This window comes from Cebus imitator, unplaced genomic scaffold (genome assembly GCF_001604975.1).
Source record: "Cebus imitator isolate Cc_AM_T3 unplaced genomic scaffold, Cebus_imitator-1.0 Scaffold33, whole genome shotgun sequence".
In the NCBI taxonomy this organism is placed as follows: Eukaryota; Metazoa; Chordata; class Mammalia; order Primates; family Cebidae; genus Cebus; species Cebus imitator.
Window position 1 is genome coordinate 5,443,305 of NW_016107348.1, and position 16,887 is coordinate 5,460,191.

A 16,887-nucleotide genomic window follows, 5' to 3' on the forward strand; every position below is an offset into this window, starting at 1 on the left:
AAGATTTTTGCAAATCTAGAGATTGAAAACTTTTTACATTAAACCACTGCAATGAATAAGATGATGTATGTCAATTCTAAATTTCTACTAATGTTTCTCTTCAATGACAGAAAACCACACTGGTTCATTTGAGCCAGAAGAAAAGGCAAATCAGAATATTTTTAAGAAAATTCAAACTTTTTCTTTCAAATATTTCAGGATCTTGCCCCCACCCCTTTCCTGTAAAACCTAATTAGCAGAAAGAATCATTGTTAGGTACCTTTTCTGCAGGTAAAGAAATACCTTGGGTGGGGGTGCGGCGGACAATCAGCTTCCTCTCAACCATTGACACCCCAGACCAGCAAGTCAGGTGGCCCCAAGAGCAAGCTCTCCAGAATCCTCCAATATGACAGGCATGATCCCCAGCTTACCACCTCTAAAAGGTGTCTGTCCCTGGCAAAGATGCCCCTATGAAATTAATTCTTCACTTTACCTTGAATGATTCTTTGATCATGGATTAATGAGATGGTGACTAATATCATCTCTTAAATTTGCCTGTTTTAATGAAGAGATAGGAATTATTTTTAATTAGCACACTAATTATATGTAAATGATGCTCTCTGATGTGCTTAAGGCCTCTCGAAAAATTCGTTTTCTTAATTCTGTTAAGATTCTTGTTTACAACACTGTTGTGTTCTCCATAAGAAATCTTCTGCTAAGTAGAGGTATATTTCCAGCCTTTGTGGAATAATCCAGTTTTAGCAAGATCATCTTGACAAGGGCATTTACCATATTTAGAATAAATTGCAGGGCAATGGGTTTGCCTAGCCCCACCTAAGCCTGCCAGTGCCACAGCAGGAAGGCATTTTAATGGGCTGCAGAGCTGGTTCTCTCACCCAACCCTCTGCCCTCCTCAAAGACACGCTGGTGTACAGCTCCCTCCTCTTCCCGGTTTTAAGGTTTCAGGGGTAGAGGGAGGGAAGGACGCCTGCTGAACTTTGCCAAACCACCTGGAGCAGGGCTCCAGGCCCCTGGGCTGGTATAATCCAAGTAGACTTTATCTGGATGACAGTGTACTAAAATCTGGCATTTTAGGATAGTAGATTGAGTCAAAGGACATAATCAGATCATGTGCCTTAACCCCAGTGCCTCTCAAAGTGTTTTCTCTCCTAAATCTTTCTAAGTTGCTCCCTGAAAAGTAACTCTTGATTCCAAAAGTCTGACTTTGTTGAACAGGTATGTTTCTAGGGTTTTTAAAAACATGTTCCTTTGGGTGTTTTCCCCCACCCTCCGTTTTCTTTGTTTTTTAAGTCATCTAAGATCATTTTCCACCCACCAAAATACTTTTTTTAGGTTTTCCTTTTTTAGCACATGTACTACCAGAATAGTAGTTTCAATGTTGCCAGTTGAAAAAGGACCTATGTGTTGTGGATGCTGCCTATGTTAGTTTTGGAAATGACTTCCAAGAATAAACTAAATGGTTATTCCCTCCCTATGGAGTAACTCACATAGCTTCCTGGAAAGCAGGAAAACACCTTTGCCCCAGTGTTCCAGCAGCTATCAGATCTTCTAATCATAAGCAACAATTATCCTGGACTTGAGAATGGAAAGAAAAAAATTATATTTGACTTAGTAATTTTCAAAAAGGTAAATGATAACAAATGGTGTTCGGTTACTCAGTCCACCTTTAAACAGTAGTTATATAACAGTAGCTCTCCCTGTACCATAGGAATGTTCCCATAAACTTGGATAAACTGCATAGGAAGTAGCACACATTTTCATCTGCACAGTTGGTCAGTCAACAAGTGTTCACTGAGCTCCTTTTGCCTAGTCCAGCTCTAGCAGCTGCATAAAATATCTGAGCAGCGTGTAAAGACATTGCCTCCTACTTCAAGTCATTCGCCCCATATGGGAGAAGCGAAGTATGAAGCAGCAAGGGAATAATTAAGACAGCATAGTGGTATCCTGGTAAGTTGTCATTTGTCTACACAGTGCCTTTCAGCACACACAAATGGTTCTCCTTCATTTTCCTTTAAGAAGCAAGTATTAAAGTGCTGCAAACTTGTAACTGTTGGACTTAATCATCTTTATTCATTCCCAAAATTTACTACTAAAATTATTTTGTCTGTGTAGGCACTGTTCTACAACAAGTAATTTTGTAGACCACCAATGAAAGTTCGGAAAAGGATATATATTTGTACATGTGCTTAATTCCTAATTATGTAGACTTTGGAGTCGTTCTGTCTATTGTATGACCTTTTATGTTTAACTACATCACATTTTCTATTTTTGACTGAGCCTACATGACCAGAATTGTGTCAGTTCAGCATGAACGGTGCTGTGCTTTCTCACCTTCCTAGTCCTGTGTATTTTCTAAGTCATGATTTATTAACAAGTACTTAGGTAATTTAGCTGAATTGTAGAGCAAGAGAGTTAGAGCTAAGATTTCCTGATTGCCAAGTTTTTGGTTTTTTGCTTCCTATATATTAGAGATTCTGTTAATTACTATGAGACACACGTCATACCGTCATCAAAAATACTCTAGAGACACTGCTGCTTTCTTTAGGTTTCACACCTACATTGCATTATCTTTTAATCAAGTTCTTAGACATGGTAGGAGAAAAAACAATGGATGATAAATGTTTCTGCATGAATAAAAATTAACTGTACATGTAATGGCTATAATTTATTTTAAAGTGTCTTCTGCAGGAAAATATTATGTTGGTTAAAAGTTACCAAGCTGAGGTTAAATGGGTTTTAGTTAAAACTTACAAGCTCACCCTACCCCAAAACACTTAACATATGCAACTCTAGAAATACCAAATGGACGAAAACCTTAAAATTGTTCAATAGCACCCCCTAGCATACATAATTTCAGGCTGTCAGATAGAAAGCAAATTCTAGTTGTCATTTTTTGCATGTTTAGTTACATGGGTACCTCCTCGACATTATTTCTGAATTGAATGTCTGAAGGTAATTATAAGCACAGGATAGTGTAATCTAGCAAAATGATTTCTTGTGAAAATATTTTCAAAATGATTTTGCTTGAACTCTGGCTATCCTGTATCCATTGTCTCTGCTTTGGTTGGCTGGTTCAAGGAGATTTTTGTTTTCTTTTGGAACAATCCATCTAGGAAAGAAGATACAAGGTTGGGGGAAGTTCTTAAAGAAAATTGTGGAAACCCACAGGTGGACAGAGCATATTTATCTGTCTTTGGTGAGTTCTAGGAACACAGTCTCAGGGGTTTGGATCTTGAGCAGGCTCTTTAACCACTCTGTGACTTAATTTCCTCCTCTATAAAATCGAAAAGTGGTAATAGTTCTTGCATCATAAGGCTTAATGTGCATGAAGCGAGCTCTCAGAGGTGATCAACAGTCATTGTTAGCATTATTTCACTGTGGTCGCTTCAATGAGGTCATGATCTTCAACCTGCGCTCTGACATTGGAAGATACCAAAATTCAAACCCTCTGAGAGACTTTGGGCAAGTTGCTGAAACTTGGTTTCCTCATTTCTAACTAGGGGTAATAATAACAACTGTTTACTACTCTACAATTAGAAAATATACGGAAAGTGCCTAGACTGGACTAGGTAGAAGAGATAGAACACAGCTGTTGGTCTTACAGAATAATAATAATTCTCTCTCTTTTTTTGAGACAGAGTCTCACTCTGTCGCCCAGGCTGGAGTGCAATGGTGTGTTCTCGGCTCACTACAACCTCTGCCTCCCAGGCTCAAGTGATCTCCTGCCTTATCCTCCAGAGTAGCTGGGATTACAGGAACACGCCACCACGCCTGGCTAATTTTTATAATTTTAGTAGAGACAGAGTTTCACCGTGTTGGCCAGACTGGTCTTGAACTCCTGACCTCATGTGATCCAGCCTCTGCCTCTCAAAGTGCTGGAATCACAGTCATGAGCCACTGCACCCAGCCTAATGATAATACTTGTCTAAGACTAAGAGAACCGGAAACAACAATACTGTAACACTCTGTAAACTGGGAAGCTGAGAGAGTGGAGAGTTGGGTTTCTTAGCAAAGCTGAGAAAGCCAGTTATCTGTAGAATGAACCAAAAGCTTAGGAGATGCTAGGATTAGGGATCTCTGGAAACCTTAGCTGGAGTCTTTTTTAATTCGGCCATCATAGGACAGAGTGAGTCACCTCTGCCATGTTTCACCTGCTGCTTATAGGGCACACAGCCTGGAAGTAGGTGAGGTTTGAAAATTCACCTGTTTTTGTTCTGCTGGTTACAGAAGGTCCACAGTAGAAGGAAAGGAGACCTGGATCAAAGAATAGGCTTTAATTCTGCCACTAACAGTATGACCTTCATCAGGTCCTTTACTCTCTCTAGACATTAGTTCCCACTGATGTAAAATAAAGGGCTAGACTAGACTACCCTTAAAAGTGCCATCCTTGCTCTCAAACCTCATGATATTAGAATAAAAAAGTGTTTCAGGACAAAACTCTGAGGTTGACCTGGTTACTTTTCAGAATAGTGAGTGAGTGTGTGTGTGTGTGTGTGTGTGTGTATACACATATACACACATGTATACTAATAATAAATTTGGAACAGAATAATATCATGTTCTGATATTATTCATGAGGATAATTAATAGTATCTAAGAATTATTCAATATCCACCGTGTTCCAGGTGCTTGCACTATCTTACTTAATCTCATTTAATGTGATAATAATGTTTCATGAGAGACATTCTGTTATCTTCCGTCTACAGATGAAGAAACCAAGGCTCTAAGAATTTAAGTTACTTGCAAAATTTACAAACATTAAGTGGCAGAGTCTAGCTTTTAAAAATCTGGCCACCTTCAGAGGCCTGGTTCTCTAAACCTCACCATGCACCTCCTTTCTGAACTCTGCTTGGTGCTTCTCCAGAAAGGTCATCACATTCATTTTAGTTCCCCTGGTCGCTTTCAGTTTAGTATGACTATATTGCCTCTATCTGGAAAATGATGTCCTTCTGTAAAGTGGATTGGCATTGGAGGCATATATAAGCCAAGTACCACGTTCTTCTCACAAAGTTGGTCTGCTCTTAGTTCTCAAAGTCCGCACTGCAAAAGGCCCTGCACGTGTGAAATTACACATTGTTAAAGACCTGCATGTTAAACCTTTACAGGATCTGTAGTTTTCTATCGTGGCCAAACCTACAGATTATTGTTGTTCAGTGGATTATGTGGCCAGTTGTCCTTTGAGACTGCAGACTATTTGTAAATCTACAAGTAAATATTTAACCAATCTATATATGTAAATTTTCTGTTTAATCTTGATTTTGGAGTGTATAAAAATAAGGAGAGGACATTTAATAGATGGAATGAAACAGATCATATTTTAAAAGGGGAGGGGAAGCTTAGGGGAGGCTAGGGGTGAGAACTCCTTCCAGCCTTTGTTGTGGATTGTTTAAAATTGTGGGTTAGGATTATAAATGCTTTTGAGGAAGGTCTCAAGAGAAGATCCCCTAGCAAAGCGGGGAAGAGTACTCCCCAAGAGGACTCGAGGTGCCCAGGCTGCCTGCCACACTGGCACTGGGAGGAGCCCCACATCCTGCCACACCTGCCCCCAGGTTGGCCGCATGTGTTAGGAGGTAGTAGAGGTGTCCTGCTCAACAGGAAGTGACTCTTTCCCCGCCACAGTAAACCGGCCATCTGTTGGCCTTTTGGTTTCCTGCCTCGATTTTGCAGGTTGGAGACATTAAGGCATGAAGAAACCAAGTGACACGCTTCAAATCAGAGACTAAGGAAGGGTAGCGACACATGTCAGACATCTGCTGTGTTCAGTACAGTCCAGAGCACGCCATGTACAGGGAGCTGTTGTTCTCACCACAGCCCTGAGAGTGGATTTCAGTGTGTCTTTGGATGGCAGGCATTAAGAGAAGGGTCCCAACGCACAGCCTCAGGTGCTTCGTCTCCGTGGTGGGTTTCTCCTCCAAGCCAGGACTGCTTCCCTGGTGTGCCATAAAACCACCAGGTTGGTCACAGCTCTTTTGGGTCATAGTATGTAAGGGAAATTTTACCCATGTGATAGCCAGGAAGTGTCAAAAAGGACAAAAACGTCAGAAGAAATCAAGCTATGTTGGACTACTAGATTATCCCTGGCAGGAAAGGCTAGCTGGTGCTGTGATGCTACTCTGGAGGCTGAGTTATGAAGAACAGCTCAAGTGAAATTTTACAGAGACTGGAATCTCACCTCCAAATGCCCAATGGAGTCACTGTAACAACAGCTGCACCCAGATCTGAGGGGCTGTCTTGTCTCCTCCATCCTCTTACACCATGTCCTGTCATCAGTAGCTACAGAAATAAGTCCACCTTCTCTGCATCCAGGTCCATATGGCAATCCAAAGACTGTGGAGTGTGACCGGGGAGCTTGGAGAGATGGGAACATCCTCTGTGTATAGTCTAGCCATTTGAAAAACATCCTTGAGAAACACACTCACGTGACACAGTACTATGAAGTATTCCTTCCACAGTCTCCAACAGAGCCCTACCTTCTGCTTCATGAAGGTAGATATTGGTGTGAGCTCACAGTCCGCACCAGTAGCCTAAGGCCCACAATGGCTGTCATCACATTCCATCCGTAGGAATTAAGTCAGGAGGAGCTCCATGTTCAGAAGGAGACTATAAAGGAATTTTTCATTAAAAGTCCTGGAGCAGTCTGTGACTTGACCTCACGTGACTTCCAGGAAAGCACCATGACCCCGTTTCAGTCACCATCGGTCCGCCTACCAGCTGTTGTTTAGGGAACCTCACATCTTTAAGATCTCCTGGGCTTGAAGACCTGCATCTCTTCAGATGCCTTTTTCCAGATGAACATTGCTGGTGCAGAGTTGCTGTACTGGATTGCGGGGAAGCCAATGGAAGTGAACTCTAACACTATCCACTATCCATCTGCTGTGGAACTGGTGTGATCAGCCTCCCTCTGGCCCAGCGACGTCACAGGTCCTTGGGATTTCGCTGGTGGACCAGGCAGTGGAGGATGCCAGGCAGACTGCAGCCTACAACGGCATCACCAGCTTTGAGTTTCACAGTGGTCAAGCAGAGAAGATTTTTTCCAGGGCTGCTAAAGTCAAAGGAAGATAGACAGTTACTTGTGGCTGTGGTGAACCCAGCCCATGATGAGCTGCATTACAAGAAGGTTCAAGCCGTTTGAAACTTCAGGGCCCTCTGCATACTAGCTTTTGTTTCCTGCAAGCTCCATGATGCAACCGCAAGGAATGAAACACATTGAAAGTTCCAGGGGCTAATCCTGAGACAACAAGGCTTGGAGACTGAGCTGTGGAATTCTAGAGATGGCCTCAAGGCAGTTCATCTACAACCCACCCATTGTTGAGATGACACCCGGCTGCACTCCAGGTGGACCGTGACTGAAGACAGCCACCAGAACAAGACACCCAGACCTCGTGCCCAGCACACTCCTGCATGCCTCCCATTCCATGTTCACCTTTTAAAACTCTCTCTCTCTAGCCTAAAGTTGGAAATGATTCCCTTGAGGCTAGAGCCCAGGCATTTTCCTATCTGCTAGCATTCAAAAGCTACTTTCCCTTTACCACATATACAAAAAATTGTGGTAAAATATACGTAACATAGAATGTATCATCTTAGTCATTTTTGAATGTACAGTCCAGTGGTATTAAGTACATTCACACTGTTGTGCGACCATCACCACCATCCATCTCCAGGACTTTTCATCTTGCAAAACGTACACTTTGTACCCATTAAACACTGATTCCTTCTCCTTCCCTGGCCCTGGTCACTGGCAACCAATCTTCTACTCTCTGTCTCCATGCAGGTTGCTGTGCATTTTATAGAAGGTCTTACATGGCACTGTGAGTATTATAAGAGACTAACACTTGATATTTATTAGCATTTTAACCTAAAAGTCTTATGGTGAAAACATTTCAAAGATGTTTACAGTGAAATGATGCATGTTAAGTTCCTTGAGGATCTTGTAACTCAGCTTGAAAGCGATGGGATGGCTGCTGTTTCTTGCTCTCTTTTTCTCCCGTGGAACCACAATCACAATTTTAGTCAAGGCTGTAGTGAAAGCACCACTCCTTCCCTTTGATGGTCCCCCATTCTTGTGCCTCAGCTCCAAAGGTCTTTCTGCCCTTTCTGTGTCCAGCTTTGTGTTGAGTGGGATTAACGTTGCTGAACCATGTAGCACACAAGTAAAGGAAGACAAAAGTTCATTTGTTCATTCCTCCAACAAACCTTTATTAAATACCTACCACATTACCTACTATATACAAAGATGGATAAGACATGAACACTGTCTTTAAGGGGCTTGCATTTTATTAGGTTGCAGCATTTAACGTAGCCTGTAGTAAGAAGAGACAGATATGTACACAGATAAGCCAAGGCACTGGAGTAAGTCTCTGCCAAGAACAGAAAGGGAGAAAGTGGCTCTACCCAGGATGAGAGGGCGTCAGCATGCTGTTTTCGTTTGCTTTTCTTCACAAGCCTATTGGAGCATACCATGCTACCTTGACTAGCTTCTGCAGTACCTTTTTGTAGTCTCTGGAGGAACTGGAGTTGGTGCAGTGATACAGAGCAGTAGAGCTCTGTGGAGGTGGTGGTTCGCTAACTTGGACAAGGAAGCAGCAGTTCCTGTTGCCACTTGCTTCTCACTTCCATCATCAGTGGTCATTAAATGAAAGTGTGCACATTTTCTAGAGCGTGGTTGAAGGTTTTTTTGTACACAGATGAGCTAAATTCCGTTACCTGCCTTATACTTTGGTGGAGGCTGAACTTTTCTTTGGAAGGCTAAATGAGGAAATGCTCATTCATTTCTGGATTACAGTATTCTTCTTTCAAAGAAAATTACCCAAACAGACAACTACTTAATTTGGAGGAAAGAATAAAATTAAACTCCAGACTAGGTGCAATGGCAGATGCCTCTGGACCCAGCTACTTGGGAGGCCAAGGATGGAGAATCACCTGAGGCCAGGAATTCGAGGACAGCCAGGGCAACATAGCAAGACTTCCTTCTCTAAAAAATAAAATAATGAAACCCTCTACAAGACAGAATAATGATAGAAGCTGACTGTGACAGGATAGTGCTGTTTTGGAGATTATGGCCAGGGATGTCAGAACGGTGAGCTAGGGTTGGTGAAGGCTTACTGTTGTCAGTTCAGGAAGAGGTCACTGTGCTATGGAGAGGACTGTGGCGTAGCCATACATCCTAAGCCAGAGCCTACAAAAGCCAAGAATTTAGGGCCCTTTAGCCGAGTCTTCAAACAGTAGCATGGACACTGCAGTCTGGTCTGTCCAAATCATTCCCTGAACTGTAGCTTCCTCTTGACAGTAGATACAGGACATTTATTTGAGGGAAAAGCTGCCACTTAGTTATGTGATATCTTTCTGTCTTGGTCACCCTACGACAAGGAATTAGGTAGAGGTGGCAAACAAATTTTGTACTATATTAAATAAGATTTAAATATATATTTTTCAGGCACAACTTTTTTTATTTTTTAATTTTTGCTTTGTTATTAAATCGGTAAAAGACATTAGGTCCTAGAAGCTGCAGTGATGTAAGTAGCAGCAAATTTGTGCATCATATGTACTTTTTGTTTTGTTTGTTTGAATATTTAAATAATGTTTAATATCTTTAAATTATGTTAAATAAGCTTAAATGAGTTAAATATGTTTATGTTCAATTTGTTAAATATGTTTAAATTGTAATTTTAAATTATCACACTGCTGTCACAGCTCCCTTGTGTGAAATTCTGCACTATACATACTAATTATAGTAAAGTTACCCCCCTATCCCAGGTGAGAAAAACAACTCTGGAAGATAATTTTCACTGAAGTCTAAGCAAACTTCATTAAATGGATTGTGATACGATTACAAATGATGTGAAAAATAACATTCTAACATCAATTAATCAACTCAAGAAAAGGGTATGCTTAGACACATTTTTAACGTTTTTAAAATGTAATCTTCTACCCTCCTCTGGTCCTCAGAATTAAAGTATAGTGAACAGGAAAGACAAGGAAAATAATACAGCCCAGTGCTGAGGCAGAATATCTTGCCAGATGTAACAAAGGTGGCGTATTCACAGTTATGAGTTGCTTAAGGACTGGGAAACATTGTAAGAAATGCATCCTTAGGTGATTTTATCGTCATGGGAACCTCATAGAGTTAACTTACACAGGTTCTACACACCCAGGCTCTGTGGTATAGCCTGTCCCTCCTAGGCTACACACCTGTACAGCATGTCACTGGGCTGAATCCTGCAAGCAATTACACATGATGATAAGTAATTGTCCATCTAAACATCTCTAAGCATAGAGTAAATATACAGTAAAAATATAGTATTATCATCTTACAGGACCCCTGTCCTACACGCAGTTCGTAGTTGACCGAAATGCTGTTACGCAGCATGTGACTTTGTTTAACAACTGGCTCTCCCTAGTGTCACCCAGCTCTAGCATACGGCCGGCTATACGTATTACTTGGTCAACTCGAGTGACCTTTTAGAAGAATTTTGATTGCCTTTCAAGTGGGCTTTATCTTTCCAGTTATACCCTGGTCCCTCTACCCGCTGTTATTTACTGGAGGCACTTCATCCCTTTCCATGACTTGCTTGGCCGTGACTTGCTTTGGGCTAGAAAGGGGCAGTTGCTGTTTCTCAGCTATGGCCATTGGGGGATTTCCAGGGTTCTTGCCCTGTCATTAAAATTGTGTGTCCCTTCTAGACCTCTCTCATCTTTAGATCCTGGAACGTAAGGGAGAATTTAAGAATAAGTGGACTGCTCTTTTTTGTATCCTCTTCAATTTATATAGATTTGGCTTTTTTAAGAATGTAAAATATTTATCAAAAGAGATGGAAATGCAGAATTTCTATCCTCTCTTGGCCGGTAACTCTCTGGCCTTGTTTCCTTGATGTTCTTCTTAATGTTCTCATCTGTGGTAATGCTTACCTCATATAGTTGTTGTGAGGATTGAATGATAACAGTTAATACAAATAACAGCAATAATAGTAATTGCTGGCATCTGCTGGGCTCTTACCACATGGCAGGACTTGTGCCTGGCATTTCATCTGCATTAACTCAGTTCATGCCCGCAGGCCTTAGTCAAGTGTCTGGCTCTTGGGAGGGCTGCTGGCAATGATATCTATTTTTGCTGTTACGGTGTTTACAATTACAGGAGACCATAAGAGACAAGGAATCAAAAGCTATGTTTCTCCATTGTCAGATTATCAAGGGAGCATCAGCGAAGGATATACATACGATCTCATGTAAGGAGAAAATTAAGCATGATTGTGTCTGTATTCTAGGAGTTTATCATTGACAGCATACAACTGTTTGAGAAAGGAGGCATAGGGAGAGGGAGCAAGAACGTGCATATAGGAGAATGGACTAGTATACACGCTGTTCTGTTCTGTTTTGTTTTGTCAGCATGTTTTCTAATAAATGACTATTGGACAGCAGATGTGGCACCCACATTTGTGAGTTTTCATTTCAGCAGTTTACTGAAGTGAAATTTAGAGAAATGGGATAAAGTCTCTAACATTTCTAGTAAGTTCTATCAATCAGGAACCTCTGGAGTTTGGTAAAAGTCAATGTTGAAGATGGTCATTGATAAAAGTTTCTACTGCATTATGGTATAAGCCAGGATCCAAGCAAGATTAAAAAAAAAAAAAAAAATACGCTTCAAGTGGGCGCAGTGGCTCACGCCTGGAATCCCAGTACTTTGGGAGGCCAAGGTGGGCAGATCACGAGGTCAGGAGATTGAGACCAGCCTGACCAACATGGTGAAACCCCATCTCTACTAAAATACAAAAATTAGCTGGGCATGGAGGTGCGTGCCTGTAGTCCCAGCTACTCAGGAGGCTGAGGCAGGAGAATCACTTGAACCAGGGAGGCGGAAGTTGCAGTGAGCTGAGATGGCGCCACTGCACTCCAGCCTGGGCAACAGTGCAAAACACCATCTCAAAAAAAAAAAAAAATTACACTTTAGTCAAGTGGATGCCACCTTGTGTGTAAGTCCCATGGTACAGGCACTCTCTCAGTCCATGATCACTTTGGATACTTGCAGAGGTCTTCTGTCAGAATCAACTTTGTTTCTAATGGAGGAAAAAAAACTATTTTAATGTAGTCATTATTGCTGTGTGTCATTGTAAACGGCGTTTTAACCCTTTTCCATTTGCCCTAAGAATACTCACTGGTGGCACTTGTGGCTGCGGCGTTTACCCCGAGATAGTTTTCACCATACAACATCTCTTTTAATATTATTTTCACATCACTCTAGTATATTGACTTTGGAAACAAAAGACATGATCCTGTTCACAGCATTCTAGTTTTAGTAGTGGTATTTCCATTTAAAAATTACGGTAATTCTCAGTCGCCGAAAATGTCAAGTCCTAGGAAATGTAACACTCCTACACGTGATGTTAACATCATTCTCGAAGAGTTGTTGGCCGAAGATTGATTTGACGAATCCGATTTTTCCGAAATAGACGTTTCTGATGATTCAGATGATTCTGATGTTAGTTTTGTTTAGAAATAACTCCAAAACAGTTTGTATATTTTATTTTCACATTGAAAGTCAGTCAGATTCGCTTCAGCCTCAAAGAGCATGTTTACGTAAAATTAAATGAGTGCTGGCAGCAAGCCTCACTTTTTTTCTGAACAGGAAAAGGGTTAATAGTTACTTTGAAAGAATAAAATGATAAGTGGTGAATAATGTGGAGTATTGGTGGTTTAGAATTAAAAACTCAACATGGGTTATGGGTGCAATCATACCCCAAACCTTAGCATCAAGCAATATACCCTTGGCACAAACCTGTATATGTACCCCCTGAATATAAATTAAAAGTTGAAATCTTTAAAAAAAATTCTTATATAAAATAAATAAATAATTCAAATTGCATTTTACTTCAAATTAGAAGTGAAGATAGGCCCGGCACGGTGGCTCATGCCTGTAATCCCAGCACTTTGGGTGGCCGAGGCACGTGGATCACCTGAGGTCAGGAGTTCGAGACCAACCTGCCTAACATGGTGAAACCCCATCTCTACTAAAAAAAAAAATACAAAAATTAGCCAAGTATGGTGGCACACACCTGTACTCCCAGCTACTCAGAAGACTGATACAGGAGAATCACGTGAACCCAGGAGGTGGAGGTTACAGTGAGCTGAGATCACACCACTGCACTTCAGCTTGGGTAACGGAGCAAGACTCCATCTCAATAAAAAGAAGAAATGAAGATAATATATGCTTTGGAAACATCAGAAGACTCAAACATTTTATGATTATAAGTGATTGTGAAAACTCTGATGTCAGATGCATCTGAAAAGTTTAAATTGTTTCCTGAGATGTACATATGGAAAAAGTAATATTTCTAAATATGATTTGTATATAACATGTGAATTTAAATATGTACATGTTACTGAATTAGCAAACCATATAAGTCATCAGCTGAAGATTTCAACCACATCCGTGAAAGATTATGTATTTAAGTTTGCCAAGATACATTTCTGAGGATCTCATTGGAAAGACAGGAACCACTTTGCATTCAGACCTATATGATTCATTAAAGCTCTTAATCAAGACCTTTAACTTTTTTTTCTTTGCCTTTTATTCAAGTAGGAAAAGATTTTCACTTACGTGGAGAAGCAGGGAATAAGGGAAAAGGAAACTGGCACTTAAGACTGACTAGCAGGACCTAGAGTGCGTGAAAAGCATGGAGAGGATGTGCTTATTATATTTTTAATGAACCCTTAATTTGAAAGGCTCCTAGTGAAAGCGCCTCAGAGGGAAGAGCCGTGAGAGCAGCAGAGGACATGGATGGTTTGTTCTTACCCTTTCTCCCTGACAAGCTGCTGTCCTTTCTGGGCTGCGGAGGGCCCAGTCACTATCTGGCATCTACATGATGAGCTTGGCTCGGGTGTCTTAGGGGAATACACACCAACTTTGAGGGCAAATGTGAAGACAGATAATACGGAGTTTTCTAAAAGGCTGAAAAGATAAGCAAATGAAGACACTCGGGACTCAACACACCCCTTTAAAGGACTACAGGATCAGTTCTGTTTGCAGAGTTTAGAATGAAGATATTTCTAGCACTGCATTTCTCCAAAAGCCAAGGAGAGAGAAAAAAAGAATGGTGCTTAATCTCTGTTGCCAAAAACCGCAGTTCAGTTTTGAAGAGCATTTTTAACCCAGATTCTAGCCACAACCAGTCTCTTCCTAGCAGCATTGGACTAAAATACCTCGGAAATAGAACAATGCCAGATTTGATTGTTGACTGTTCATACTGTGTATAGAAATCTAGTGACTGGCTCCACACTGTAAAATAATTGTACCGTAACAGAGATGACACTTGTATTAGCTAAAAAGCCAAGAAAGTGAAGGGGACACTTAAAATATTGACTTCCCCTCATTTACTCTGACTTCTGGTGGGAAGAGGTTGCAGAGGGGTATGGAAGAGGGTGTATGAGTAAGGACCTAAATTCACAGTTAACCAGGAGTAATCATAGAAGTGCTGAAAGAAATAGTAAAGAAAGCAATCTGTTTTTCCCATTCGTGAAAAACTTAAAACCCACCTGTATGTGAAAACACAGAGAGGTTTAAAAAAAAACTTCTAAAAAATCAGAAAACATGCAACAGAATTCATACATTTTATATCTATGTATACTAATAGAAAAAAATTAATACAAAGGTTTCATAGCAGATACATTAAAGAGGTTTTAGCTATGGCTTCTCCTCTCCCAGCAAATCCCTTACACCTGCTAAAGGACCCCCAACCCCTTAACACAGTGTAGGCGCCTCACTAAAGGCAGGCTAACCAATGTTTCCCTGGGATGCTTGTAACTGGTACAGACAGGAAGACCCTTTTGCCTGTTGGGCCACAGAGGTGGAAGGATTGAGTCTGGGGTTGCCAGGAGGTCATGAAAAAAAAAAAAATGATCCCAGGTGCAGCTGATTATACAGGGCTGTATAGTTTTTATTCATTTCTGCTAGGTATTTTATTGTCTCATCCACGTAGTCCTCAAAAACAAAAGAACATGAAAAAAAAAAAAAAATGAAACCAAGGTGACAAGCAAAAATGGGAGATAGGGAGACAGAGGGCATCGCTTAACTCCCTGAATCCAGTCAGGCCCAAGTCTGATCAGCTGTATTACAGTTAGGTAGACCAACATATCACCTTTCTGCGGAGGTAAATCAAGTTGAGTTTTGTCACTTTTTTTTTTTTTGGACACAGAGTCTCACTCTGTCACCTAGGCTGGAGTGCAGTGGCACAGTCTTGGCTTATCTCAACTTCTGCCTCCCAGGTTCAAGCGATTCTCCTGCCTCAACCTCCTGAGTAACTGGGACTACAGACATGCATCATCACATCTGGCTAATTTTTGTATTTTTAGTAGAGACAGCATTTCCCCATGCTAGCCAGGCTGGTCTCGAACTCCTGACCTCAAGTGATCCACCTACCTGTGCCTTCCAAAGTACTGTGATTACAGGTGTGAGCCACTGCGCCCAGCCACTGTCACTTTTGAGGGAAGGAGTGCTAAGGACAGACAGTTCTCAGAACCTCCTGTCTTCTCACTGTCTTGCCAGTTCCTCTGCTCTGTCCTCACCGGCACTCCCCTCTGCATTGCCCTGGCAAACTGAAGTTTCTTCTCACTCTATTATCCAGGGTCCTCTCAAGCCTCCACTGCCACCCAGCTTCAGGCCTACCCCTGTGCAGTCACAGTCTATAGCAATGCTGAACTAAACTGCCCTGTTTTCCTCCCCGGGATTACTGCAGTAGGCTCCTAGGCAACCTCCCTCCCTCCATTTCTCATGCGCGCTGCTGCCAAGGTGATCTTTATAGAATTCAGATCCACTCCTGTGACTTCCTGCTTAAAATCCTTCAGAGGCTCTCGCCATGACTTTTGGAATAAAACCTCAAATCCTTAATTTGTCTTGCAAGGGCCTGAGGATCTGGCAGAGGCTCACAGCTCAGCTTCACCTCTGCCCCTGCTCCCCGCCCCGTGCTGGCCTGCACTCTGCACTCCAGCCAGGAGCCAAGCCGATGCTCTAAATGGGTCGAGACTTTTGGGGACCTTGAGACAGGTGAATGTATTTTGCATGTGGGTTGGGTATGAACCTTTATAGGCCGGAGGACACACTGTGGTAAGCTGAATAATGATGTCCACATCCAAATCCACAGAACCTATAAATATGTTATTTTGCATGGTGAAAGAGACTTTAGAGATGTGATGAAATTAAGCATCTTGGCTTTATCTCGAATGCTTTGAGTGGACACAATATAATCACAAGGATTCTTACAAGAGGGAGGCAAGAAAATCAGAGTTAGAAAAAGAAGATGGAATAACAGAAGCAGAGGTTGGAGAGAGAAGATGCCACAGTGCTGGCGTTGAAGATGGAGAAGGGAGCCGTGGACTGAGGCGGGTTGGTGATGTGTAGAAGCTAGAAAGGCAGTGAAGCAGGTTCTCTCCTGTTGCCTCCAAAGGAAGGCGGCCCTCCAGAAGTGTAACATCGTAAATCTGTGTCATTTTAAGCCACTGAATTTGTGTTAATTTGTTATAACAGCAATAGGAAAATAATATGGCAGATTTTCTGGGCACAGACAATTTTGGAATTAAAGAGAGTTGTGGGTGTGTCCAGCTCGTTCAGGAAGGCTGGAGTCTGATTTTAATTTTTGGCTGGCTTCTGTGGCACAATGAGTGTGAGAAAATGATCTGCCTTTAAGACAAACTAAATCATTTAACTTTTCGTTTTTAGCTTTGACATGTGCAGTTTCTCAATTTAGTGGAAAAACAAAAACTGGCAAGGTTTTGGTTAGTCACAGAAAAAGTTTAGCAATTCTGCGCAAACAGTGGGTTTTTATTTGTTAAAATATCAAAGACATGATGGATGATACATTTCTTTGTTATAGTATTTTGTTAACTTTGATCAAGTGTAAT

The 16,887-nt window shown here is 41.4% G+C and overlaps 1 protein-coding gene and 1 pseudogene across 1 annotated transcript in view; both read left to right on the top strand.

The window, feature by feature from the left end:
* CUNH1orf21 (chromosome unknown C1orf21 homolog) overlaps nt 1–16,887 on the top strand; it is a 229,096-nt gene that overhangs the window by 169,888 nt on the left and 42,321 nt on the right. The gene's annotated exons all lie outside the window — the stretch shown is intronic.
* Nucleotides 3,807–11,630, top strand: LOC108301362 (annotated as a pseudogene).